This window comes from Mastomys coucha, unplaced genomic scaffold (genome assembly GCF_008632895.1).
Source record: "Mastomys coucha isolate ucsf_1 unplaced genomic scaffold, UCSF_Mcou_1 pScaffold16, whole genome shotgun sequence".
In the NCBI taxonomy this organism is placed as follows: domain Eukaryota; kingdom Metazoa; phylum Chordata; class Mammalia; order Rodentia; family Muridae; genus Mastomys; species Mastomys coucha.
Window position 1 is genome coordinate 44,913,065 of NW_022196898.1, and position 9,248 is coordinate 44,922,312.

Genomic DNA, 9,248 nt, shown 5'->3' on the forward strand with positions numbered 1-9,248 from the left:
CCCTCCCACCCCGCCCCGGCTAGTCACCGGGTCCCCCCGCGGTGACGCCCACTCCCCGGTTTAAAGCCACAGAACCCTCTTTTTTTCAACTCAAAGATCCTCCTGCAGGACCCACGGGGCGGGTGGTGCGGCGGGGAGCTTGTCTTCCTTCCTCACCCTCCTCCCGGCGCTCACTCACCCAGACTCCCCATGGCCTCCAGCAGTACTGGGAGCCACCGAAGGGGATTAGAAAAGGAGCGGGAGGGGGAAGGGCAGAGTGGAATTTGGCCATCTTTGACAGAAACTAACTAGGAGCTGCAGAAGGACCCGGTCTTCCTTCACTCTCCCGCCGCTCAGGGCCGGGCCTAGTCCCTAGTCTACATGCCACCTCCTCACGCCTCTACACTGCGAATCCGCCTTGCTTCTACCAGCCCACCCATCCGCCCCTCGGTGTCCGCTCTACCTTTGCCAGTGAGGGCTTTCTCCCCTCTGGAAAGCAGGCCCCCTCGGCTTGCACTCTTCTCCCTCTTCCCAGAACAGACTCTCTGGGGTCCTGCGGGCGCTGTGGCTAGAGCAAGGTCTCCTTCACCTCGAGCCCTGCCCCGCCCCGCCCTGCCTGTCCAGCACTACCTTGGGTTTCCAGAGAGCACCTTCTGCCCGGGGCCCCTAGGTCTTCTCCCAACCACAGTATCACTCCCTTAATTTTTTGGAAGAGCTTTGTTGTTGAGAATTCGACGGCGGCGCGTTTAGCACTACCCCTGTGAAGTTAGATGTTAGCTCATTAGATCACACTTTTTCACATTTTGGTTAATGCGCGTTGTTCAGATTCCTGGTAACCTCATTTTGTGGGGCCGGTGTTACCTTAACCAGCCATCGTTACTGTCTGCCCTCCCCACAAAACCCTACTAATGTTCGAATTTGTACTTTGACGAGTCGATCTTAAAGATGCTCTTGCAACTCTGTGCACTGGTCCAAAGCGTTTCTAACATAGTTAAGTGAATTCTGTGTACCTGAGAATGTACATAGTTTCCCCGAAGATGGAAGAAAGCAACATAGCCAAAAGGCCTAAATGGATTTAACCAGGACAGCCACTACTGTCTCCCCTTTTCTCTATATAAAATAGGGAACCTTCCTTGTGGTGCCCTTTTAAAGAACAGTGCTGTTGTAAAGGATGGTATAACAGAACCCTAAATAATAAAGTTCACACACTACTTTCCAGTCTACTCAAAATTCACGACTGGCCGTGTGGGTTTCCATACAGTTTCTCCCTGGCTTAGAATCTGAACAACTGTGGCCAAGACATTTCCTCTTTGAGACTGAGTTTATAAATGTTAAAAGAGAGTCAGGTAGGTCTAAACGATATAAACCTAAGAGCAAATGGAGTCCAAATAAGAAATAAAGTTGGAGGGTTTTGGGGGGAGGGAGCTGTCAACGTTTGGCTTTAGAAATTAGAGTCCACATAGCTAAGAACCTCTGTAAAAGCGGCATGAGGAAAAAGTCACATGTGAATATGAGAAAAGACAACCAAACTAGAAGTATGTAAGAGACATTTGGAATTGCTAGTGTAAGGAAAGGGTCTCGGCTCGCATAGATTGTATTCTTAAAAGAACGCCACTGCCAAAATACTTCTGTCCTCATTAGGATTTCTATTGTTTGATGAAACATGGTGACTAAAAGCAAGCTGGGGAGGAAAGGGCTTATTTGGTTTACACTCTCACATTGTAGTCCATCCCTGAGGGAAGTCAAACAGGGCAGGAACCTGGAGGCAGGAGCTGGTGCAGGAGCTTCCAGGTTTGCTGCTTACTGCTTTGCTTCCCATGGCTTGCTCAGCCTACTTCCTTATAGACCCCAGGACCACCAGCCCAGGGATGGTCTCACCCACTGTGGGCTGGATTCTCTCCCATCAACCATTAAGAAATGCCTTACAGCTGAATCAATTGTATGGAGGCATTTTCTCAATTGAGCTCTTCTTTTAAGATAACTCTAGCTGTGTCAAGTTGACATAACACCAGCATGACTCCGGTATTCCAGTTCGGGTCACTGCTGGTCAACAAGCTAAAGGGCAGACTGTGACAATAATGAACTTAAAACAAAACAAAAACAAACAAACAAACAAATAACTTAACTGTTCTTTGCTAGGCATTAAACTCTCTTGCAACCATGTGTTAAAGTTCAAAAATTTATTTACTGAATTGGAAGGGAAATGAAGACAAGGATCACATGCACAACACTAGGCTACAAGCACTAGCAACGAGACCTTAAGCGTGCTAAAAAAAAATCAGGAAATGTAAAGGTTAGCAGCTCCACAGCCATGTTAGTTTAGCTATATTACACACAGGACAGAAATGCGTTTTAAAATATCATATATTCTGCTCAATAGTTTCTTTCACTAGAGTATTTGCTCTCTGAATTTTCTAATGTCCACACATCTGCTCTCACTGGATAAAGGCCTGCCTTTGGTGTCAAGGGCCTGACAGACTGTGCGTGGATAAGCACTAGTGGATCAGGGAGAGACCCTTCTAAAAGCATCTTGTAAACAGAAGTCTTGGGATGTTTTTACTACTTCAGTAACTCTGTGAAATCCTCCTTCCTCCAAATGGCAAAACTGCTAAAAAAAATACAGGCTTTCCGTAGACTAGATTGGACTCCTCTCAGTGAATCTTGCTTCTTGTAAGGCCCATAAACACACAACGGCCTCCAGGCCGGGATGCTGCCAAGTCTGACTTCTTAGCTCTTCAGTAGACCAGGCTTTTCTGTCGGGACACCTATTTCTTTTCTTTCTCTTGGTTTTTCAAGAAAGCATTTCTCTGTTGTAATATGTAGCCCTGACTATGCTGGAACTCGCTCTGTAGATCAGGTTGGCCTCGAACTCAAAAGATCTGCCTGCTTCTCCCTCCCAAGTGCTGAGATTAAAAGTATGCAACATTACCACCTGGCCATGGACACCTATTTCCAAAGTAAAGGGACAAAAGCTCTTGTCTCATCAGTGCCTAAATACTATAATGGAGAAGAATCTATCTTGTTTCTTAGATAAAAGATTTTCTAAAAAATATTTTTTAATTTTTTTATATGTAAGGGTATTTTACCTGCATGTATGTTTGTGTGCCACATGTGTGCAGTGCCTACAGAGGCCAGAAAGGGTTCTATCAGATAGCCTGGAATGAGAGTTATAAAAGGCTGTGGGCCACCATACGAAGGTTATGACTTGAACCCGGGTCCTCTGGAAGAGCACAGTAGTGCTCTTGACCATTGAGCCATCTCTCCATGCTCTTAGATGACAGTTTTGATGTGGAAATTTAATGATTTGCCAAGATTGCTCTTGCTGTGAGGGAGTAGGATGTGAGTCCGGCGCACCACAGCACAGTCTGAAGTCCTAGGAACTATTCATTCCCAACAGTATTAGTGACCACAGCACAGTCTGAAGTCCTAGGAACTATTCATTCCCAACAGTATTAGTGACTGTCAGAGAGAACAGGCAGTTAGTTACCTTAGGAGTGATGGAATTAAAACTGAGCAAGCTTGAGCCACTCAGCCAGCCAGTGTCAGGGTTACAGTAGTTCCTAACAAACTCTCGCCGGGGTCAAAGCCCTCGGCAAGCCCATAGGTTCTTCTCGCTGCGCTCATTCATTATCCTCCTCACTGTTCAAAATTGGTGAATTTCAATGCTGAAGGAATGCCACTGAGGGTCACGCTGACTGAAAAATGCAGGCTTAGAATGGAATGGTTTCTTGTCACTTGCCCAGTGCTGAGATGATGTAGCCAGAAACACTTCTTCGTTAGGCTGTCATGAAGGAGAAACAGCTTTCCATGAAAATTCACAGAAGAACCTCAGAGCTTCATCTTTGCCTGACAAAATGGAGGGCTGTCTTTTTCCTGGGGCTGGAGTCCCTGTTCCCTAGCCTTCCCTCCTGCACCTTCTCCTGGAGCGACCCGTGATCTGCAGATAGTGGGCGCTGACCCATCCTCTGATGGACCCGAGGGGTGATGGGCAGATCCCCCAGAAGCTAACACTCAGCTTTATCTCATGCTCTAACCGATGTGGTCCTGTCTCTGGCCTCCTCATCTTACTCCCTAATATTCCAGCCATGTGACAGTCAACCTGCCCGTGTCCCAGAGTTGTAAATGGCTGACTTGGTGCTGATGCTCCACTCTTCTTTTTTCCTGGTTGGCTGTAGTCCACACAGCTTAACAAGACACAACCTAAGCGCTCCGTGTGCTTCACCCACTTCTCCCCAAAGCTCCTCATCTTCATACAGAAAAACAAACAAACAAACAAGCAAGCAATATAAAAGCTGTGGGAATGGATATTTAGCTTGGCTGTATATCTATAGACCATGTGTGCCTGGTGCCTTCAGAGGCCATAAGAGGGAGTTGGATCCCCTGGAACTGGAGTTAAATATGGTCTTAAGCCTCCATGTGGGTGCTGGGAATCAAACCCAGGTCCTCTGGAAGAGCAGCAGTGCTCTCAACTGCTGAGCTGTCTGTCTTCAGTGCTGAGCACTAAAGGTAGGGACTAAATGCCTGCCCGGCAGGGGCTTTCCCACTGGGCTATAATCTCCATTTTCATACTACTTCCTCATACCTATCCTTAGAGTCCCACTTCCCTCTCCCTTGCCAAGTTCCACTAATTTGTTATTTCACTTTCTGTTGTTAACCACTTCCCCAAGCAATGATTCTAAATGCTTCTACTCATTTGATTACCTTCTGGGCATTTCTTAGGAATCCTGTTCTCTGTCTATACATATTTAATTTTGCTCTTGGGCCCTGTCCCTTTCACACAAAGAACCTCTTCAGTTTCTCTGTAGTTGCAGAGCATCACACTTTGCGCGCAGGTCGCAGGTCGCAGTCTTTATCCAGGCAGCTTCCCTTGAACTCTTGACCACCCACCAAGCAGTGGGAGTCCCGGCTTCCTGTGTGTAACTGGACTTTGCTTCTACATTAGTGCCAGACAGCACTAGAACCATCTTGAGCTGGAAAATGGATCCCAAGTGGAAAGCAGACAATGAAGCATAAATTAAACTTCTTCACTTTTTGCCTACTGATCCTTGTATATGTTCTCATTGCTGTCTGTGTAATTTCCTGTAGAAACTATTCCAAGTGTGATCCCTACTGCTGCTACGTTGTAAGGCCCGTCTGGCTTCATCCCACCTTGGGAGAACCATGCAAAGCCGTTTTTGCCTTCTGTTTGGCTTTTATCTCTTTCTTTAGTAAAATCTTAAAGCGATACCCTTTTCCCCTTTCTTTTCATCCAAATCCATCAAAAACACAACCCACACTGTGGTTTCTTTGTTTGTAAATACTCCAGCCAGGCTACCAGTACATCCCATCCTCCTGATACAGTCTAACTGGTGCCAAGTCCACTAGTAACTGTCTTCCCACCTCAGCCTTCTCCTCCAGCCTTTTCCATTCCCACAGGGATGCTATTCTAGGCTTGTCTTCTTCATTGACTGAAGCGTTTCTGCTTGTCCCTCACTGCAGATGCTTCGAAGGTCTTTGACTCTTTCTTCCTCTCCTGCTCTCCCAAGTTCAGCCATCTCTTTTTGCATATGACCAGCACCACCACCCTGACCTCCCCGGACTCCCCTGACTGCCAACCCCACATTCACACCCACTCCATGGCAAGGTCTAGTTCAAGCCTCACTTGAATTTGATGCTGTATGTATTTCAGCTTATCGCCATGAAGAGGTCAAAACCAAATTCGGTATCTTTCAAAGTCAAGTCATGTTTCTCAATTCTCTGTATTTTCACTTAGCCCCAAAGTGAGGGTAATCCTGACTCCACCTCTCCTACTCTGTGTATTCTTAGTCACCAGCAGCCAGAAATTTCTCCTTTAATCCGGTATTTTGTTTTTCTGTTTTCCAAGTGGGGATGGTTGGACAGACAATCCTGGTTCCAGTCTCTTGATTTGTCAGTCAGTCACTTTCCTAACAGAACTTCCTAAAGATGTCCACATATCCTCCAGTTTAGGCAGTGCCCATTCCTTTAGCCAGGACTCACTGTTGAGGCCACCTTGGTTCTCTGGTGGCCATCTACTCTGAGAACCTAACAATATGGTATAATAGCAATGACACTGGCTTCCGAGTCATGTGGACCTGAGTCTGGATATTGGATATACTTTTTAGCCAGGAAACTCCCAGGCAAGAATGGCACACTCCTTAAATCCCAGCACTCAGGAGGCAGAGGCAGGTGATCTCTGTGAGTTCAATGCCAGCCTGGTCTACAGAGCTAGTTCCAAGACAGCCAGGGCTACACAGAGAAACCATCTTGAAAAAAAACAAAACAAAACAACAACAACAAACAAGGAAAGAAAGAACTTCAGGCAACACTTCTTCCCTTTTTCTTCCTCACTCAATTCAGCTCTTTACATCACAACTTGAAAGCACACCTAAATATGCAGTCTCGAACACCAGCTACCTCTTGTTGAACATCCCAGTTTCCCACCTGAGAGCAGACGCTTATGCCTGCTTTGTTTTTGAATCATATATCATTGCTATTTTTATCAAGGGCCTACTAAAGGCAGGACATATTAAGGGATCAATCCTGTGTGTGAGGTTCATCAGACTTGGACAGTTCTTTCATTTAAAAATGAAAATGTTGAGTAAGTGTCCACTGTATGCCTCCTGCAAAATACTAAAAATTCAAAATAGAAAAGGAAACAAAGTGCATTTTTCTCCCCTGATGCTGGGATCTGGAGTCTGGTTAGAAATACTGATAAGTAAACATTTATAATCAGTTATAATAACTGATACGGATAAATACTGGGTGCTGGATGCATGCGATAGAAATATATCTAAGTAGACAGGAGACTTAATGCAAAAAGACCCGAGCAGAATCTTAAGGAATGCGTAGGAGTCAGCCAAGCAGAGGACTCAGCAATGGGCAAGAGCTCAGCTATGTGACAATGTATATAAATAGCCACAAAGCAAGAAAGGGGGTGATGAGTGAGTGGCGGCTCACAGGCAAGAAAGCAAAATGGCAATCAGAGGAGATCCATTATTGGAGGGGGCAGGGCAAAGGAAAGCCTGCTTCATTGAGGCAGAGGCACAAGAGCTTCAGATAGGCAGCTCAGCCAATGCACCCGCCCCCATGCAGCATCCCACACAGCAGAGGGGCGGTACCTTGTTTGCTATAATGGCATCTAGGTTTTCCTCAGAGAGGGTTCTTCTCTGCTTTCCCAAAATGCATATCTGGTGAAAGCTACTTCTGGGCGGAGGAGCTCATGGTCAGTAAGCTGTGATCTTAGGAAAAAGAACTTGACTGTACCAGACCTTGTGGTATGGAGTAAGGATGATAGTTTTCTTCCCCGAGCATTGTGGGAATAAGTGAGTATGAGTGGCTACATACAGATAGTATGTATACTACCCAAAGTAGACAAAATAACTACCCAGTAGATGTTGGTTATTGTTATGTTTGGCTACTGAGAGAGTGTCCAAAGTGGGGTGGATGGGAAGGAGAGATTTTAGGGGCCCCGAGAAATCCCCCACAATGCTCCCTCCATTCTTACACTCATCCTTACTCACTGAGATCTCTTTAATGCTCCTGGCCTGATCCTTTAAATTCTGCCATTAGAAATACCTGTGGGTTTATGATATCACTCCCCCCAAGCCCTTGGGATAAACATAATAAAGGGTGAACTCTGCTTTTATTCTAAGAAGTTATCTGACCATAGTCATATCCTTCGAGGCTGCTGACTGCACCCAAGGAATATTGTGGGAAGAAAGAAAAAGCTAATTTGAAACCTGGAGGTCTTCTCTCAGAAATTGAAGGCAGGCAGAGATGCTCAGAGGGCATCTGTCCCTTCTGGGATTGGAGGAAGGGGTTGAAATTGCAGAGAGATGCCAAGAAGTCAGAGGAAAATAAAAACAAGCTCTTTAGTGCCCAGAAAGGCAAGCTTTGCCAGCTCAAGTAGCTCTGACCTTGGTCTGGGGTCGGGGAGGGTGTTCTTCATCACCCTGCCCTTGCTCCACTCTGGGTTTGAGAATAAGTCATTTGGCCAGGATCGGTCTTGACTCATAGGAGCTGAGGGCAATATACAGACGACGGAAGAACTCCTGCGCTAAACTTTTTATTGCTTTACATGTTTAATCTTTTACCATTGATCATTGGTGTTAAATTACGCAGGAGTGAGGGAGACTGCTATAGAAGCTGAAGAAATCATATAGTTCAATTGAAGAAACAACTATAAAAAATGTTTAATAACAGTTAAGACCTTAATTGAATTACAGACGGGCTTAAGCTTAAAAAAAAAAAGAAAGAAAGAAAGAAAAGAAAAGAAAAGAAAACCACAGGCTTCTAGAGAAAAGGAAGACAAACCCTGGGCGGAGAGTCTGGGGAAAGCAGTGACGGTTTCTTGAAGGGTCAGAGGGTAAAATGGCCCTGTAAGAATAAGACCTGGTGGATGCAGGAAGAGAAGATGACCAGGAGGGACAGACAAGGTGCCATGTCAGACACAGGGAAAGAGCACAGTGGATATGTAGCTGTGAATCATAAACTAGGAAAGGCAAAGTGTGTTAGAAATGATCAGAGTGACAGCTGTCATTTACAGAGCAGTTAGCACAGGCCAACCGCTCGCTCAAACAATTTATATTATCTTATTTAACACACAGGAAAACCCCATGAGGTACGAACTGCTTTATGAGAGAAGTGACTGTCCTAAAGCCGACAGCCGGAAGTGTGGAGCTGAGGTTAAAGCTGATCGGCTTGAGCAGAGCTGGCTCTGTCGCCACTGTAGCCTGTCTGCACACATGGTAGGGTCAGTGGAAGCATAGCTGGGGAAATATAATGGGAAACGGGACTGCAGAGGTGGCTCAGCAGCTATGAGCACTTGCTGCAGGAGGACCTAAATTTGATCCTCAGCATGCACTTCAGTTGGCTCACAACCACCTGCAATGCCTAACTTCAGCTCTTACCCATTCTTCTGGCCTCCAAGGGCACTTGCACTTTGGACATACATCCTCACAGACTTACTACACACCTGGACATAAATAAAAATTTATTTTTATTTATTTTCTTCTTCTTCTTCCTCTTCTTCTTCTTCTTCTTCTTCTTCTTCTTCTTCTTCTTCTTCTTCTTCTTCTTCTTCTTCTTCTTCTCCTTCTCCTTCTCCTTCTCCTTCTCCTTCTCCTTCTCCTCCTCCTCCTCGTCCTCCTTCCTCTTCTTCTTCTTCTCCTTCTCCTTCTCCTTCTCCTCCTCCTCCTCCTCGTCCTCCTTCCTCTTCTTCTTCTTCTTCTTCTTCTTCTTCTTCTTCTTCTTCTTCTTCTTCTTCTTCT

At 45.7% G+C, this 9,248-nt stretch overlaps 1 protein-coding gene across 9 annotated transcripts in view; it reads right to left on the reverse strand.

Annotated features, from left to right (window-relative positions):
* Bcl9 (BCL9 transcription coactivator) overlaps positions 1 to 9,248 on the reverse strand; it is an 89,806-nt gene that overhangs the window by 24,619 nt on the left and 55,939 nt on the right. The gene's annotated exons all lie outside the window — the stretch shown is intronic.